The sequence below is a fragment of the Pelophylax lessonae genome (assembly GCF_965119305.1).
Source record: "Pelophylax lessonae genome assembly, chromosome: 4".
Taxonomy (NCBI): domain Eukaryota; kingdom Metazoa; phylum Chordata; class Amphibia; order Anura; family Ranidae; genus Pelophylax; species Pelophylax lessonae.
In genome coordinates, this window is record NC_138771.1 from 552,071,308 (window position 1) to 552,091,300 (window position 19,993).

The window sequence follows — 19,993 nt, forward strand, 5'->3', positions numbered from 1 at the left end:
CCCTGAAGTGTAGAGGGGGTGCCTAGTGAGAGGACCCTGAAGTGTAAAGGGGGCGCCAGCGGTTGGGCCCTGAAGTGTTAAAGTGTACAGCGTGCAGCGTGCAGCGTACAGTGTTGAGAGTTGCAGCAACACAAGCAGTTACAGAATCTACCTCAGTCAGGAAGGACTGGAGGGAGCAGTATCCAGGACTTTTGAACTAACCAGAGTGTCAGAAGTCAAGTTCAGAGTACAGTACAGCAAGTCAGTGTTTTTCAAGCGCTAGCAAGCGTTGGTCGGCATCCAGCCAGCGTCAAGACATCGCTGAAAGGCATTGTTCTGCAAAGTGTCCCAGTTGTACCTAGTTGAGCCAGAGGAGTATCCCACTCATTCCCTTCTCCCATCCCCTTTATCAAATTAACAAAACAAACCAAAGATGCCGGATTGGTCATTGACTCAAATCTCACACTTGGGTATTCAGTGTAAATGGGCTGAAGGTGTCACCGGTAACCATGGCAGACCCACATCAGGCCCAATGCCTGGAAAACCTGCTACACAAAAAAAGCACCTTTTTACATTTACAAAAGTCCCTGACCCTTTCCAAAAATGCAGCGGCTGAAAAAAGCATAGATGTAAACGTGTCACATAGGAAACCATGTTAAATGGACTGTAGTGCGCTTCTGCAAAAAGAACCAAAAAACGCATAGATTTCACCCAGTCTTTAGCTTGTATAAGAACAGTGTGAACAGCAAGCTTTCAGCAAGGTTGTTGAAGCCTTTAAAGTACCATTCAGCTCCAGTTTGTAACTGCTGAACATAGATCCTAATGGGAGTGTTGATTGCCACTTTAAACAAGCTGCTAGCAGGCTTCAGCACTTCTTGAAGCTTGCTAAAAGCCTGCGGAAGCCTGCTAGCAGCTTGCTTAAAGTGGCAATCAATACTCCCAATAGGTTCTGTGTTCAACATTTACAAACGGGAGTTGTATGGAACTTTAAAATCTTCAACAAAGCTTGCTGAAAGCTCTGAAAATGCTTTGTCAAAACTTGATGTACATCCTGTACTTATACAAGCTGAAGCCCAAGTGAAACAGGCCTCAGGGTTTACATACATTTTAGCTGTTTAGCAAGTACCATAAACTGGAATAGCAATTTTGGGTGTACTGAATTTTTACAAATGAATTTAAGACGCACAGTATATTAACAGAAGCTTTATCTAATTATTTTGGACAGGACGTGAAGAACAAAATTATGTGTTAATGGGATTCTGGTAATCACACACTCATTTTTAATTATGTTATGAGTGTATGGAGAATGTGACACACCTAGAATTATATGAATTATATATGCACTATATTCATCAGAGAGACAGCAGCGCCCTAGAAACAAGGCAGGAATGTATCTTACGTGTACTGATAAAGTTAACTGATGAAAAATGAATCCCTTATAAAGAAATTAGTCAAGTTCCAGTCTGGAATAAAATGTCTATATCATTCTTCTACTAAAGGTCAGGTCAAACTAGCAATTCTACCACTGATGAATCACTGAGGTGTAACTGCCACTTTCTCTAATGGTTGTCACCCTCCTCACCAGCCAAAATTTTGCAGAATCTTGATCCCAAGCAAGAGCAAACCAATAGACTGACAACTTGCTGGGGTGACCAAAGAGGGAAGAACGCCATAAGAGAAGGTGATGAACTTTTAGTAGTTTTGTCATTGACAAGTTGTCCCTAGCGGCAGAGACTTGAAGCCTCATTCTGAGTAAAATAGGATTCCCCTCTCATCCCCTTAACCTATCCTGCAAGGTTTCTTTTTTTTTTTTTTAGATACAGAGCACTTGCGAGCAGTAGACCTAAGCAAACATGCTCTGAGATCAAATAACTCCAATTAGAAGTTCTGGCGCTAATCCAAAAGCTTGAAAAGTCCTGCAATATTCCTGTAATGTCTCTTGACAGATAATGCACAAAGGCATATATACAAAGTACCTGTAGCCACACTGTTCGCCCAATCCCAAATGTAGGACAACATGCAGATATTGTAAGAGAATTGAGGGATGGCGCTCAGATGTGTATACTATAAACAAAACAATCCCAGTATGGACTCCAGTAGATAATCTCTTAAAAATTTATTGTAGATCCAATAATAAAACAATACAATGCACAGACATTTGACAGTCCTACCGCTCCCAGAAGCCTCTGTGTCTCCTCACTAGTTGATATGTAGAGACCCTTAGTGGGTTCATGGGGACGTGATGATGAGCCTGGAGGGTCGTGGCTGGCAGATGAAACGACGGACCGAATCGACAGCGGGGGGGCTCAAACGGTCTAGTGTGCGGCCGCCTTCCTAGACCGGAGCCTCAGTGTTACGCTCACTCAATGCCTGCCGTGAGCACCGGAGGCGCACGCTGATGACGTCACCTCGCCGGGCCGGGAATCCGTGAATAGCCAGCCGAGGAGTCACTCAGAGGCCGTGAGGGGCGGAGAGCTGAGTGTCTGCACTTCTGTGGAGCCTCCCGATTGCCACAACGACATGTTTCGCTACAAATGTAGCTTTGTCAAGTTTGACAAAGCTACATTTGTAGCGAAACATGTCGTTGTGGCAATCGGGAGGCTCCACAGAAGTGCAGACACTCAGCTCTCCGCCCCTCACGGCCTCTGAGTGACTCCTCGGCTGGCTATTCACGGATTCCCGGCCCGGCGAGGTGACGTCATCAGCGTGCGCCTCCGGTGCTCACGGCAGGCATTGAGTGAGCGTAACACTGAGGCTCCGGTCTAGGAAGGCGGCCGCCCACTAGACCGTTTGAGCCCCCCCGCTGTCGATCCGGTCCGTCGTTTCATCTGCCAGCCACGACCCTCCAGGCTCATCATCAGGTCCCCATGAACCCACTAAGGGTCTCTACATATCAACTAGTGAGGAGACACAGAGGCTTCTGGGAGCGGTAGGACTGTCAAATGTCTGTGCATTGTATTGTTTTATTATTGGATCTACAATAAATTTTTAAGAGATTATCTACTGGAGTCCATACTGGGATTGTTTTGTTTATAGTATACACATCTGAGCGCCATCCCTCAATTCTCTTACAATGCTCTGAGATCACTCTTGCATGTAAGCTACTTCAGCAGGCATATGCCTCCAGCGAAATAAGCACCCCTGCACAACCTTTCAGCCTACCACAGCCTACCATATGTGGGTGATGTTGTTCTTCTCTTATCAATGTATGTTTGAAGCGCATGTAAACCCAATATTTCATATTCCTGATATGTGGCTGCTGTTCCATGTAATTATTTGGAAAAGTATCCTGTTCTCTTGGCATTGCTTCCTTTGTGTGAAATCCCTTGAGTTCCTTTTGGACTGGACTCTGCTTTCCCATTAAAAACTAAGCAGAAGGACACGCCATGGTCAGGTCTCTAGCTATGCTGGGAACTTAGTGTGCTCTCAATGGTCAGACTTGTCCTGACACCCATTTGGGATTTTGACAAAGTGTAGGCTATCCCGACTTCAGGAACCAAAGAGTAAGAGACCCCGTGGGAAGTGATGAAGTCTTAGCTACCTTTGCTATCTATCCTTAAAAAAATTCTCATGATACTGTTGTAGCACCCTCCTAGATAGGTGCTAGGTTAAAAGCATGGTTGCTCCATTCTGCTTATCAGGGGAGCCGGATCTGTTAGTTATGCCTGTTACATGTGTCCAGGGGTGAGTCATTTGGTCTAAGGGAGTGTCCCTACTGCATCCAATAGGGGAGCCTGTTGGACAGTGGAGGAAACCTGGCTAGTGGCAAATGGGCTTTTGTGGCAGTCCTAGTGGGAAGGCACTACTGCAGTGCATCCTGGGATTGACCAAAAAAAGCAGAGGGCACATGTGACAGGGCGTCTTTGGCGGGAAGCAAAGTCCCAGGAGGAGGGTGACAGCTGTCTCTCCTCCTGCTGTCTGAATAAGGTTGTCACTGGTAGTCGGCCTAGTGGACCAGGTGTGGAGCTGAGCCTAAAGGATCCTGGAAAGCTGACTGGAATTGCGGGCAGAGTCCTCTGGGAAAAACAGTGTCCGTGAGTACAAGGGGGCTTGCCAAGGGGTCCGCCTAGGAAAGAGGACCACTCCAGGGAAGTCAGAGAATAGACGGTCAGCTCACACGGTTGGCAAGAGTAAAAGGGGGTGCCAAACGTGACCCTGAAGAGTAAGGGCAAAGGGGGTACCAAGCGGGGCCCTGAAGAGTGATTCACTGTATAGTTTGCTTATCTTATACTTCACTACTGGGACAAGGTGAAGCAGCGGCCTTGCCGCATTCAACATAGCTAGAATTCCTCAAGTTGTGCATAGTTCTAGTTGGAGTATCCCACTCATCCCTTCTCCCATCCCAAGTTCTACAATAAACAACATAAAACCAAATTCCCTAGACTGTTTTCTGACTAAGCCAAGAACCTAAAGTACTAAAGATTTGCATGTTGTTGCTATGGGTAACCCAGGGAAACCTGCTTCAAGCAGCTCCCAAGGGAGTAGTGCTACATTTGGGGGCTCGTCCGGGATGTCGCCCTGGGTTACCAGCCCGATTGGTAATGGCAACGGCCGAGGAAAATCTGTGAAAATTTCATTTTTTTCTCAAGAACTGTGTTCTATAATGCTCAAGACAAGTGTGAGGTCTGCTCTACAGGAAATAGGGAGAGTGGGATGAAGAGAAAATTGCACAATAATGGTTGCTCATGGCAAGGGGAGAATTCCTGTCAGAATCGCAAGCTGTTTGTTCCCGCAATGTGCTGGAAGGCGGGAGGAATGCATCTTTCTGTGAACATGGACTGTGTCTGCTTAACAGTAAATGGTGCAGGTGTGGACGGAAAAAATGGCGGCCCAGGGCATGTGGATCTGTGTGCAGGGAGCTGTGTGTGTGCCAGAGCTATGCAGAAAAGTGTTGGTTGTGCATATAATGACAGCGGGACATTTTTTCAATAAAGTGGCTGTCACGGTTCTCACCATGTATTACAGACGGTCAGGCGTGGCCACCGTTAAATACCTGACATGGAATTTGAACCTGTGTACTTTGACATTCTGTCCTGTTATCCTGCCTCTGAGCCATACTTCAGCTCATATGGATCCAGTCTTGTTAATCTGGTATTGCCTGCAGCACTAGGGGGCTGGACTTTACCTGAGTATGCTCCTGTCTCTCATTGTCCACCTGAAGCTAATTGCTCAATTAAGCAAGCTATTAAACACTGCCTCTCGCTTAGAGCAGTGTCAGTTCATTGATCTTTGTTCCTGTTTGACAGACTTTGTTCCTGTGTTCCTATTTCCTGAGCGTGTGACTGACTCCGGCTTTCATCCTTACCTTCGCTCCATGTTGTTCGCGCGACCTTATCTTCCTCTCATCTCCTGATCCTTATCTGGACTCGTGTCATCCAGTGACTACAGTTATTCCTGGACTTCCCTTCCCATTGTATTCCTGCTGGTCCTGCTTATTGGAGCATCTTCCCTGCCAAGCCACCGTGCACAGATTCACAGCCCAGGTGGCTTTCTTACCTGGTCACCTTGGACTGTGGATATCTGCAAGGGTGAGCGTACATCTCTGCGTTACAGACTCCAGCAAGGTAAGCCCTGACAGTGGCAGTGTGGATACTGTGAAGAAATCTGTCGGCCATGCATCTAATGACAGTGGGACATTTTTCAGATACACTATGGTGAACCTTGCTTGTGCAAGTGCTAGGAGGAGAAATGTTGGCCGTACATTTGACAGCGGGACAATTCTAGGGACTAGCAAAGAGGGTCAGCTGGCTCAGAGTGATGGAGGTGCAGTTGGAGCCTTGTTACAAGTAAGAAGAGCGGAAGCGAGAGGCATGGTCAACTTTGCAGTGACTTCCATGCCGGCTGAGCTGAGAGAGAGCAGCATTAGAGCCTGTTGGACAGTGGAGAAAACCTGGCCAGTGGCAAACGGGCTTTTGTGGCAGTCCCAGTGGGAAGACACCACTGCAGTGCATCCTGGGATTGACAATAAATATAATAATATCTATTTCTGTGACTTCAGCTGGGCTTTAAAAATGTATAAGCCTAAAAATTATAAAGTTGACCTAAACCTTAAGGACTCTTCCTTACAGGTGGCTTCATGTGACCACCAGATTTCAGTGGCAAGGACTATCAGATTCTTGCAGCTGGATTAGAAAAGAAGACAGGCGCCACTCTAAGTGTAATATGACTTCAAATTTTAATGGGAACACAGCACACTATATACTCACAAACAATAGATTTGAGCAGCAGTGAATGATAGCCTTGAAGTTGATCCGAAAAATCAGTTGTCCGGGTGCCTGTATGGATGGGATCCGACCAATCCGCCGTGTGGTCCGCTCGAGCCGATGGAGGAACGGCTTTGTCCGAACCCTGGGGACACTGCAGGCAATGTCGGAGCTTCCTGCGGCGTACTTCCGGCTTACGGCTAACAACGTGGGGCGTGATGACGTGGATAGGCGACGCGTTGTCGGAGCATGCGCTCCTTCCTCAGGCCTCTAGGGGCTTCCACCTGATCTTAAACTGGAAACTGATTACTATTCACTCCTCTACGATCTTAGATCTATACAAATACCATACTTTGGAGTAGAAAGAGTGCAATTCTAAATTAAAACACACTGCAGGACTTGTGCTACAATGTTAAAACAATGTGCTATATAAACTGCACATACTGCTAATGGATCAATAATTACATATAAATCTCTACAAAAACGAGCTTTGGGCACACCATAATATATAAGCAATATATAAGCAAAAACATATAAAATATATATAATAACATATAAATAAAATTGTAAAAAACAAAATTGATATGTATTTAATATATATACATACACACTGATGTACATGTGTGAGGACCCCGAGATAAATATTAAATCAATATAAAAAATTATTATATTTAATTTAAAACCTATTGTATATATATTTAAAATATTATTAAAAATGGATAAAATCTATAAAATCCAATTATAATATATATACATAAATTTAAGCATGGACTAACATGCTGAACAACATACATATATACTACGGTTTTTTTCTTTCACATACACTGGGTACGGAAAGTATTCAGACCCCCTTAAATTTTTCACTCTTTGTTATATTGCAGCCATTTGCTAAAATCATTTAAGTTCATTCTTCTTCCTCATGAATATACACATAGCACCCCATACTGACAGAAAAACACAGAATTGTTGACATTGTTACATTTATTAAAAAAGAAAAACTGAAATATCACATGGTCCTAAGTATTCAGACCCTTTGCTCAGTATTTAGTAGAAGCCCCCTTTTGATCTAATACAGCCAGGAGTCTTTTTGGGAAAGATGCAACAAGTCTTTCACACCTGGATTTGGGGATCCTCTGCCATTCCTCCTTGCAGATCCTCTCCAGTTCTGTCAGGTTGGATGGTAAACGTTGGTGGACAGCCATTTTTAGGTCTCTCCAGAGATGCTCAATTGGGTTTAAGTCAGGGCTCTGGCTGGGCCATTCAAGAACAGTCACGGAGTTGTTGTGAAGCCACTCCTTCGTTATTTTAGCTGTGTGCTTAGGGTCATTGTCTTGTTGGAAGGTAAACCTTCGGCCCAGTCTGAGGTCCAGAGCACTCTGGAGAAGGTTTTTGTCCAGGATATCCCTGTACTTGGCCGCATTCCTCTTTCCCTCGATTGCAACCAGTCGTCCTGTCCCTGCAGCTGAAAAACACCCCCACAGCATGATGCTGCCACCACCATGCTTCACTGTTGGGACTGTATTGGACAGGTGATGAGCAGTGCCTGGTTTTCTCCACACATACCGCTTAGAATTAAGGCCAAAAAGTTCTATTTTGGTCTCATCAGACCAGAGAATCTTATTTCTCACCATCTTGGAGTCCTTCAGGTGTTTTTTAGCAAACTCCATGCAGGCTTTCATGTGTCTTACACTGAGGAGAGGCTTCCGTCGGGCCATAAAGCCCCGACTGGTTGAGAGCTGCAGTGATGGTTGACTTTCTACAACTTTCTCCCATCTCCTGACTGCATCTCTGGAGCTCAGCCACAGTGATCTTTGGGTTCTTCTTTACCTCTCTCTCCAAGGCTCTTCTCGCCCGATAACTCAGTTTGGCCGGACGGCCAGCTCTAGGAAGGGTTCTGGTCTTCCCAAACGTCTTCCATTTGAGGATTATGGAGGCCACTGTGCTCTTAGGAACCTTAAGTGCAGCAGAAATCTTTTTGTAACCTTGGCCAGATCTGTGCCTTGCCACAATTCTGTCTCTGAGCTCTTCAGGCAGTTCCTTTGACCTCATGATTCTCATTTGCTCTGACATGCATTGTGATCTGGAAGGTCTTATATAGACAGGTGTGTGGCTTTCCTAATCAAGTCCAATCAGTATAATCAAACACAGCTGGACTCAAATGAAGGTGTAGAACCATCTCAAGGATGATCAGAAGAAATGGAAAGCACCTGAGTTAAATATATGAGTGTCACAGCAAAGGGTCTGAATACTTAGGACCATGTGATATTTCAGTTTTTCTTTTTTAATAAATCTGCAACAATGTCAACAATTCTGTGTTTTTCTGTCAGTATGGGGTGCTATGTGTACATTCATGAGGAAGAAGAATGAACTTAAATGATTTTAGCAAATGGCTGCAATATAACAAAGAGTGAAACATTTAAGGGGGTCTGAATACTTTCCGTACCCACTGTATGTATGTATGTATATATATATATATACAAATCAGACTAAAAATCTAAAAAACTTGAAAATCCCTCCTACATACATACAAGAATGCGCATAGGGGGGCATCATATAAAAACACGCACAAATAGACTTTACATGGGGAATTTAACCTCACACATATAACACACATGCGGATGCATACAGCCAAGCCTAAATCTGAATAAGTAAACGACCCTATACCAGTGTGTTGGTCTCTACTTCCTCGTTCAGCCCCCCAGGGACCAAAGTGTCCAAGGTGTAGATCCAAAAAGCTTCTCTCTGACATAGCTTTTTGTAACGTTGAGCTGTAGAGGGAGTAGCAGGTATGGATTCCAAGATACAAACCCTCAACCCAGGTGAGGAATGGTCATGGTGTGTCAGGAAATGGCGGGGAACACTGTGTTTATCATCCCCCGCCTCGACAAACCGACGATGTTCACCAAATCTTTTCCATAATGTACGTATAGTCCTCCCAACATAGAAGAGACCACAAGGACATGTCAGACAGTACACAACAAATTCTGTGGAGCAATTAAAGAATTTCTTTATAGAATACATCTTTCCCTTGATCATATAATCTTTTTGCCCATGTGTCACGTGTTTACACGTGAGGCATAATTTTTTCCGGCACTGATACATGCCGACCATGGGAATAAGGCTCAAATGGGATGTGAGGGGTGTACTCTTTAGTTTACTTGGGGCCACCATGTTCTTGTAGTATAGTATAAAAGAGCAGTTTGTGTACAGCTGAATGCAGAGCCACGCTCTGCCGACAGGGACTGCGGGTGACGTCACAATCTCCTCCCCGCAGTCCCTGTCGGCAGAGTGTGGCTCTGCATTCAGTTGTACACGAACTGCTCTTTTATACTACTAACCAAGTAAGAGGCTGTCTTTTATTACAGTAAACATATGTGTTTAAACGTAATACACTATGATCTGCCCTTTATTCTTTACGGGGGAATACTGTGATTTGCACCTGAGACAAAGGGATATCCTTTATGGTTGATGACCTGGTCGGGAGCTATTGCTGTGCTGAGAGCTAAATGAGGCTGTTTGTTCACAGGCTTCAGGTGAGAGGCTAGTTTGTGAGCACCTTAACATATGGAGCACTGAGCACTTTCATTTGGATTCTTTCATTTTGGATGCGTTATTTATTTATATTTATTGATTGTGCCTTTTTAAGGACTTATACATTCATTAATTACTTTTTATTTTTAACCATTTTAGCGCTGCACTTTTTTCTATTGTCTTATGATTGGGGTTTTATATATTTTACCTTGGTGTCAGCTGCTTTGATATTTGTATCTTTTACTTGCTTGCGCTGATATTATTTGTTGCATTTGGTTGTTTATGGACTCAGCTGGACTTTGATATACCACGTTATTTATTCCCACAATATTGTAATCTGTTAGAAATTGATGGTATCCCTCCAACTTCCTTTTGCGCCAGTATACACCCCCTATTGTTTGTTGCAGCTGGATTAACCAAGGAGTTCCAGCCTGCGTCCAGGCTCAGATTTCCATCCATAACCAGACCTAACTGCTCTTGGTGTGGGCGCTATCAGCCTGCCAATCCCATGCCCCAGTTATTCCACCAACAAAATCCTGCTGACTCCTGCCACTGCAATCTACTGGCTGCTAGGGATGAGCCAAACACCAGTTTACACCAGAACACTGCGCACAGAGAAAAATTTCGTTCGAACAAACCAACCCCATTAAAGTCTATGGGACTCAAACCTCGAAAATCAATAGGCCTCATTTTGAAGGCTTAAATGCAAGTTATTTCCCCAAAAAAAGTGTATGGGGGTCTGGGTACTGACCTGGGGAACATGTAGCAATGAAAAAAAAGTTTTTAAAAACGATCGTTTTTAAAGGAGCAGTGATTTACTGATTTTAATGAGGCTTAAAATGAAACTATAAAAATAAAAAAATCCTTTAAATATCGTGCCTGGGGGGTCCCCTTAATATGTCTGTAAAGTAGCGCATCTCTACGATGTATGTAGCCTGCTGCAGCAATACTGACATTTCTAAAGGAGAAAATGTCATATACAAATATACATACAAATTTCAAATCGCATGTACTTGTCATACAGGTGCAGAAAAATTGGGCCGTGATTGCTGGTGGTGCCTGCACACCACAACCCCTCGCAGTTACTCTTGCTGGGCGCAGGAACGGGCCCTGCTGCTAAAAATTCCATACAAATTTGAAATCGCATGTACTTGTCACACAGGTGCAGAAAAATTGGGCCTTGGTTGTTGTTGGTGCCTGAACACCGTAACCCCTCGCAGTTACTCTTGCTGGGCGCAGGAACGGGCCCTGCTGGTCAAAATTCCATACACATTTGAAATTGTATGTACTATACAGGTGCCAAAAATGTGGCCTTTGCTGTTGATGGTGCCTGAACACCGTAACCAACCCCTCGCAGTTACTCTTGCTTGGCGCTGGAACGGTACCTGCTGGTAAGAATGCCATACAAATTTTAAATTGCATGTACTTGTCATACAGATGCAAAACGTTGGGCCTTTGGTGTTGGTGGTGCCTGAACACTGTAACCCCTCACAGTTAGTCTTGCTGCCGGCAGGGCACAGGGACAGGACCTGCTGTTAAAAATTACATATGACATTTAAATTGTATGCATCTGTCATACAAGTGCAGAAAAAATAGGCCTTGGGGGTTGGTGGTGACCTAAACCAAAAACATTGTTGGAAGCTAGCAAAATCAAGGTAGAGGAATAGGATAGGCAGCATATGCAGTCTTCAAGGGATGGCAGACCCCTAACAAATTCCATCAGTTACATCAGCATCAGGGGCTTCATAGCTCTTGTTGATCCAGGACTGGTTCATTTTGATAAAAGTCAACTGGTCAACAGAGTCTGTGGACAGACGCACTCTTTTGTCCGCCACAAAACCTCCAGCAGCACTGAACGTCCGTTGGGAAAGCACGCTGAAAGCAGGACAGGCTAGTAGCTCCATTTCATATTGAGCAAGTTCTGGCCAGTGGTTCATCCTCAAGACCCAGTAACCCAGTGGATGCTCAGCTGGAAAGGTCTCCAAGTCTGCTCTTGCGCCTAGCTAATCATGCACCAGATGATGGAGACGCTGCTGATGGTTGCTTAAACCTAACAGCCCTGGGTGCTGCTGAGGACTAAAGAACTGTTTAAAGGCATCGGTCAGCCGGCCGCCTTCTCCACCACTCCTCCTTTGGCTGAACGATGCCTCAGAAACACGTCCAGAGAATGTTTACCTCCCAGTGTCTGGAAAGGTGGTACACAATTTTTTTCAAGGCCTCCTTAAGATGTTTCATCCTCTGCTCCCTCTGCGAAGGCAGGATGAGCTCTGCAACTTTACCCTTGTAACGTGGATCAAGAAGGGTTGCCAGTTGGAGGAAGTGGACATTCAAAAAGATACTATACTAGCTACAGATAAATAGGGTGACAATGGCGGCATGGGATGGATCAGTCTGAAAAAAGGAAGATTCTATTCAGCCCCCCCCAGAAACTACCTAAACACCCTATACGGACATTTGTATCAACACTGCACAGATAAGAAAAAAAGAATAATAAAGGGGAAGGTTAACCAGCTAGAAAATTTTCACTGAAAGTTTAAAAGACCGGACTTCTTATGGTCATTCCTTCTTCCCTATTTTTTTTTTTTTTTGCTATTTCTTTGTTCTTGTTCTCATCTTTACCCTCTTCCTGGAGAAACAACTGTAAGATGTTTGAAATAGATACATCTTAATCAGTTTTAAGCTCCGGAGTTATTTAATTCAGCCTGCATTCTACACATCTCTTAAATTTTCAGCGATATATAAAGATCAAGAGTGCCCACAGAAACTAAATAAGAGGTCCTACAGGGATCCCCACTTGGGCTACTCAGCAGTTTTATGTATATGAGTCGCTGCTCTATATCACCACAGAGCAATCCTCCAAAACAGCATACACTTCCCTGAACTTTCTCAGATACCTGGAGAAAATACATAAAGTATAATTACTAACTACCATAAAATTTGGAAACAGGACTGTACAAGTGAGATAGAGTGGGGCTGGACAAATAGGTAAAAACAGGCAGGTTCAGATCTTAACAAGAGAAGAAAAATAATAAAAAGAGTCCCCCACAACAGTGTATCAAGAGAGATTGAGGCCCAACATGAAGAACAAGACTACAAAAGAAATACCAGGGAAACCTGCAAAATGCACGGCTAGCCCAGGGACTATTAAAAAGTACATGACACCAGAGGGTAAAGGGCTAAGTATGCCACCAGAAAGACAACCGGTAGTCAGACCAAAACAGAACACAGAAGCAAACAAAAAAACGAAATGTCAAGGGAATATGGGCGCAAGTGGAGAAGAAAGTCTGGAAGTATCAAGGGACAGTACTCAAACACCAGAAGACGATGAAACGAGCAAAGTAGAGGAAATATGTGGGAAAGAAGCCCCCCCATCAAAATCAGAGATGCGTGAAATGTTTGCCAGTCTTGAAAAGTCTATTAAAGCTGAAATGGCCACTCTCTATGGAGACTTAGGCCATATCCTGGTGAGAGTTGAGGAAACAGAAGACAAGATAGTCCACCATAGAAGGAAATTGAAAAATTTAAAGGAACAAATGAAGAAAATGCAGATAGATCAGAGAAATATGATATACAAAATGGAAGATCAGGAAAATAGACATAGAAGGAAAAACTTACGAATAAGAGGAATACCGGAGAAGGGACAAGCGGAAAATCTAGAAGAAATAATGGAGAACATCTTTAACCCTCTGCTGGGAAAAGAGATCACAGAAAAAATAGAATTAGAGAGAATACATAGATTAAGGAGACCAATTAATATACCAAAAGATAAAACAAGGGACGTGATTGCTAGATTTCACAAATATGAGACAAGAGCCCAGATCTGGGAGAAAATGAGAGAAAGACCCGACCTAAAATACGAGGGAGAAGAGATTCAGATCTTCCCCGATCTGGCGCAAGAGACGATCAATAGGAAACACATCCTAAGGCCAGTAGTAGAAGAGCTAAAGAAATTAAACATCCCATACTTTTGGAGCCATCCAGCAGGCCTAGGAGTACGACGAGATGGAAAGACTTTATTACTCAGGTTCCCAGAAGACATCAAAGTATTCTGCGAAGCATTAAAAATACCTTTGATAGACATTCCGGGGTGGGCAGACCAAGGATCCTCAGAAGATGACTCGGATGAAGAAGATCAAACCCAGTGGAAAGAGAAGAAAAAACGAAAGAAAAGAGAAAGAAAAAAGAATTAAGGAATGAAATGGATACTGTGGGGGTGGGGGGGGGGGGCCCGGGTGGGGGGAGATTGGGAGAAATATGGGAGAAAGAGAGATAGACTAAACGAGAAAGGTATCAGACAGCTCTACAGTAGTCAACAAGCCTCTACCATTCTGACCTAGAAATAGGAAAGATGGACGGAAAAGGCAAACATGGCCGGAGCTCCACCTCGGCAACAAGTCGATGGATAAGGGAGAAGGAGACATCGACTATCCTGGCTAAGGGAAGAAGGAATGCCAGGCCACCACAAGGGCAGGGAGGGGGGGCGGGAAGGGAGGGGGGAGGGGGGGAGGGTGGAAAAAAGTGGGTGGGGGGAAAAGAGAGGGTGGGATAGCTGGAAAAAAAAAAAAACCCCCAAAAAAAAAAAAAAACGATCCAACCCATACAAGAGATGAAAAAAAAAAAAAAAATCCCAAAAAAACAAAAAAACAACTAACTCCTATAAGCCATGGTCCAACTCAAAGGAATTTGTACTTGTAAACCCCAGAGACTATATTAAAATCCAGGTAAACGAGCAGAAAAGCCACAAAAATCAGAAATGGTGGTAATTAATATACTATCTTACAATGTACGAGGTTTAAACTCATTAGATAAAGGGAAAAAAATCCTAAAAGAAATCAATTACTTGAAGGCAGATATAACATTTCTACAAGAGACTCACATTTCCCACGCGTCCAATATTAGGCTTTACTCACAGAGTCATCCTACCTGGTACTATGCGGACTCCTCGGGAAGCAAGTCCAGGGGGGTAGCCATTGGTATGGCTGGAAGCCTTGGATTTGCGCTCGAGGAGAGATTGGAGGACCCAGAGGGAAGATACCTCTTTTTAAGAGGGAAGATAGGAGAGGAGGAAATTACCTTAGCAAATATTTACAGCCCTAATGCAAGACAAATAGAGTTCTTGGGGAAAGTAATGAGTAAACTATTAACGTTTAAAAAAGGGGGAGTGGTCGTAGCGGGAGACTTAAATCTCTGCCTCGACCCTGAAATAGACACTACATCAAAATCTGTAAGCTCCAATAAAAATCAAAAAAGAAGAATTAAAGAAAAATTATTAATAAATCAACTAGTGGATGTCTGGAGAACTCTCCATCCGAAAAGCAGAGAATATACCTGCTTTTCAAATGTCCATGGAACTCATTCGAGATTAGACTATATATTAATAGAACACAGATGGTTGGAAAAGATAGTAGAGGCAGAGATAGGGACTAGGACCTGGTCCGACCACATCAATGTAAAACTAAAAATGTCTAGGGAGAGGCCTAAGATGGACGCGTGGAAAATTAATGAAGAGATCCTCAGAGACAAAAAATGGGGAAAAGAAATAGAAAAAGAGCTGGAACTCTACTTTCAAGTAAATGATCAAATTGATTCACCAAAAAATATGGTGTGGGAAGCCCACAAAGCTTACATAAGGGGTATATTGATTTCAAAAGGGGCACAAAGTAAAAAAGAAAATACAATAAACAAGGATAATCTCTGGACAGGAATACATCAACTAGAGTATAAACATAAAAAAACAGAAGACACAGCTACATACAATCTACTAGAAAGAAAAAGAGAAGAACTGAGAGACCTCCTAGATCAGGAAATTAGACAAGAAATGAAAAGATGTACAAAAGAAAAATATATGGAAAGTAATAAAGTGGGTAAAAATCTCGCAAGAATACTAAAAAAGAAGAAAGCGAGGAACTTTATAGATAAAATAAAAAACAAAAATGGGGATATAATCCAAACAACAACAGGAATTGCTAAAGAATTTCAAAAGTATTATGAAAACCTCTACTCAGTAAAAAAAGAGGGTCCACAGGGTACAGAGTCAGATAGGAGTGAGAAAATTAAAGAATACCTCAGAAATGCTAAACTGACAAGGGTAGAGGAAGATAAATTATCAGCTCTAGAGAGGCCAATCTCAGAACAGGAAATAGAGAAAGCGATAAAGGAAACTAGCTCAGGTAAAAGCCCGGGACCTGACAGGTTTACAATTAACTACTATAAAAGATATAAGGAAATATTAATACCAAAATTAAAAGATTATATGAATGGAATTGGCACTCAATATATGATGAGTAGAGAAGCCCTATCCGCCACGATAACTGTGATCCACAAAGAGAAGAAAGACCGGTTATTATGCTCTAGGTATAGGCCCATTTCCCTTCTCAACGCAGATACCAAGCTATTCACAAAAATCTTAGGTACTAGGTTTAAGAGTTTGATGAGGGAATGGATACATAGAGACCAAGTAGGGTTTATCCCGGGCCGGCAAGGCCGGGATAATGGAATTAAGACCATCCTCCTGATTAATCAAATGCTAAAGAATAGACAATCAAGTATAATAATGTCATTAGATGCTGAAAAGGCATTTGATAGAGTGGATTGGGAGTTTATGTTTAAAACACTAGAGGAGCTGGGAATAGGCCCTACAATGATGTCTAGGATCAAATCACTCTACAATCATCCATCTGCAAGAGTAAAGATCAATGGGGGAATGTCGGAACCCTTTGAGATGTTTAGTGGAACCAGACAAGGATGTCCATTGTCGCCAATGTTGTTTGTCCTATCTCTGGAACCACTTTTAGCCACGATAAGGAGAAGTCCTGACATTAGAGGTATAAGAATAGGAGAAGAGGAATATAAGATATCCGCTTTTGCGGACGATATTCTTTTGTATATAACTTACCCTATGATCACCCTACCAAATATAATAAAAACAAATATTATGGAGAACTCTCAAACTTAAAAATAAATCAAAAAAAGTCAGAGATACTCAGTATTAATACCCACAGGACAGAAGAAGAGAGGTTAAAAAATGAATTCCACTTTAAATGGAGAAAAGATGAAATAAAATATTTAGGGATCAAACTAACAGTTGCCCCAGAGAAATTATATAAAGTGAATCTCCTTAAAATATTAAACGATACGAGAGCAGATTTAAACAGAATATCTCCTAGGATCCCCTCGCTGATAGGGAGAATAAATACAATAAAGATGATAATCCTACCCAAAATACTCTATATATTTCAAATGATCCCCATCCCAATTCCACAAGTATTTTTTAGAACCCTTAAAAATTTGATAATTCAGTTTATATGGAAGCACAAAAAACCAAGGATTAGTTACACAATATTAAGGAAAGAAAAGGGTCACGGAGGATTGGAACTACCAGATTTTAAAAATTATTATTTAGCATCAATACTTACACGGGTGATAGATTGGAGTAAACAAAACAGTGAAAAAGACTGGGTAATAATAGAAAACACGCTTAGTAAAGCACACTTAGCAAAAATTATTTGGGTACCTCCGAAGTTTAGAGAACTAAACAGTAATACAGACATAATCACAAGGCATGCTTTAAAAATTTGGGATACGATACATACAAAAGAAAATTGGAATTACAATTCACCATTAATACCACTTGTAAATACAAAATTTTTCGCACCGGGAGAAGGAAAAGAATTGGGCAATTGGATAGAAGATAGAGAAGCCCGAGTAGGAGATGTAATAGTCCAGGGGAGACTCATAACCTTTGAAGAACTGAAACAAAAAAAAGGGGAGTGGAAAATAAACGAATGGAGATATTTACAGTTGAGACATTTTGTTGCCACGTTACCTCAACCACTAAGAGATTTGGAAGATTTGAGACCCTTGGAACAGATATGTTTCTCGGATAGAGTGGCAAATAATGTCTCAAGTGTTTATAAAATCTTGATAAGAATAACAAAGGAGGTAGGCCCCTCACTAAAAGAGAAATGGGAAAGAGATCTCGGCCCCTGTAGTGAGGACATACCTTGGGAAAGAAGCCTACAGCTTATACATAAATCTGCGATCGATTCCAACACTGAAGAAATTAATTATAAGCTACTTACTAGGTGGTATATTACTCCCGATAGATTGAGTAGATTCCAGAGGGAGAGTTCTAGAGATTGTTGGAGAGGATGCCAGATGATTGGGACAATATCACATATCTGGTGGGATTGTCCAAAAATTTAAATTTTCTGGAAAGAAGTTTTATCTCTTATAAAAAAAATTACAAAAAAACATATTCCGGAAGACCCCTGGAAATGTTTGTTCCATGGAACTGATATGTCAGTGAAACACTATAGGAAAACTTTAGTGCCCCACTTATTAAATGCAGCCAAAAGTATAATTCCCTTAACCACTTTAGCGCTGAGTACTGGAATAGTACTGCGGCAAAGTGGCTCGTTCCCGTCTGACGACGTAGACCTACGTCGCCAGACTCCTCCCCTGTAGGCGGCGCTCGCGCGCCGCCAGAGGCGCGCTCCCGCTGTTTTCATTCACAGCGGGAGTCGGGCCAGGGGAGGAGCAGCGGTGATCGCCGCTGCTCTGCCCTGATCGTCGGGGATCTAGTGTGGAGATCCGCCCGCCTGTGTAAACACAAGCGGGCGGATCTCCTCAGTGACAGGGAGTGACAGATCGGAGTGTTCAGCATAGCTGGACATCCGATCTGTCCCTGTCTCACACAGTCACCTCCCCCCCCACACGTCAGTAAGCACCAGGCATACATTAACCCCTCCCTCTCCAATAAAGTTAACCCCTTCCCTGCCAGTGTCATTTTTACAGTAACAGTGCATATTTATAGCACTGATTACTGCAGTAATGTCACTGGTACCCCCAAAAGTGTCAAAAATGTCAGTCAAGGATCCGATCTGTCCGCCACAATGTCGCAGTCCCGCAAAAAAAATCGCAGATCGCCGCCATTACTCGTTAAAAAAAAAACCACCAAAAATGACATAAATCTTTCCCTTTGTTAGTAAACACAATAACTTTTGCGCAAACCAATCAAAATACGCTTATTGCGATTTTTTTTACCAAACATGGGTAGCAGAAAACAAATTGGCCAAAAATTTAAAAAAAATTGTTTTTTACATCTTTTTTGGGGGGAATTTCATATAAAAAAAATGTGAAAAATATTGTTATTTTTTCAAAATAAACGCTATTTTTTTGTTTATAGCGCAAAAAGTAAAAATCGCACAGGTGATCAAATACCACCAAAAGAAAGCTCTGTTTGTGGGAAAAAAAGGACGTCAATTTCGTTTGGGTACGGCGTCGCACGACCGCGCAATTGTCAGTTAAAGTCGCACAGCGCCGAATCGCAAAAAGTGGCCCAGACTTAAGACAGCAAAATGCTCTAGTGGTAAAGTGGTTAAAATGGCAAAAACTAGAGCCTCCATCAAGGAAAGAGTGGGTAATTAGAGTTGAAAAAACAAGAAAATTAGAGTTTCTAAGGAATTGGGATGAGGAGGACCAAGGGACCGAAATAGAAATTTGGGGTGAGTGGCAGAGTTTCAAAGAAACAGAAGAATATAAAGAAATATTAGGAGAAGGATCGACAGAAGTACAAGGGGTTATAGGGGGAAAAGAGGGGGAAATTGGGTAAAGGGTCTAAGGGTAAAATGTATCAATGTTTAACTGTATGTACATCCCTCCAGCGATTGGAGGGCTGAAATATTTTGCATTGCCCTTTTAATTGTAATTTGTGAAAAATTTAATAAAGAAATATAAAAAAAAAAAAAAAAAGAAGGGTTGCCAATCATTAATTATCCCTCTCCTTGATAGCACGAATCCTTGAGTCCTTTCGCAGACTTTGCAGAATCAGGGAGGCCATGCAACGTAAGTTGGAGGAGGCATGAGCTTCTGAGTCCTCTGAGTCACTAAAGATGACATTGTCAGGAGTACCTCTCCCCAACCACGTACAACTCCTGGGGTTTCTGAGGAATCAAAACCATCCCTTGAAGACTGCTGTATGCTATCCTCTACATCCATGCTGCCGAAATCCTCCTCCTCCTCTTCCTCCTGTGTGTTTTGTGGCCCTGCAGGAATGATTTCTGCATAAAGGGGGCCTTGTGAGGAAAGGAAGTCCTCCTTTTCCTCCCGCTGTTCTGCCTCAAGTGCCCTGTCCATGATTCCATGCAGCATGTGCTCCAGCAGGTAGACTAGAGGGATAGTGTCACTGATGCATGCATCGTCCTGGCTCATCATCCTTGTGGTCTCCTCAAATGGTGACAGGACGGTGCATGCATCCTTTATCAAAAGCCACTGGTGTG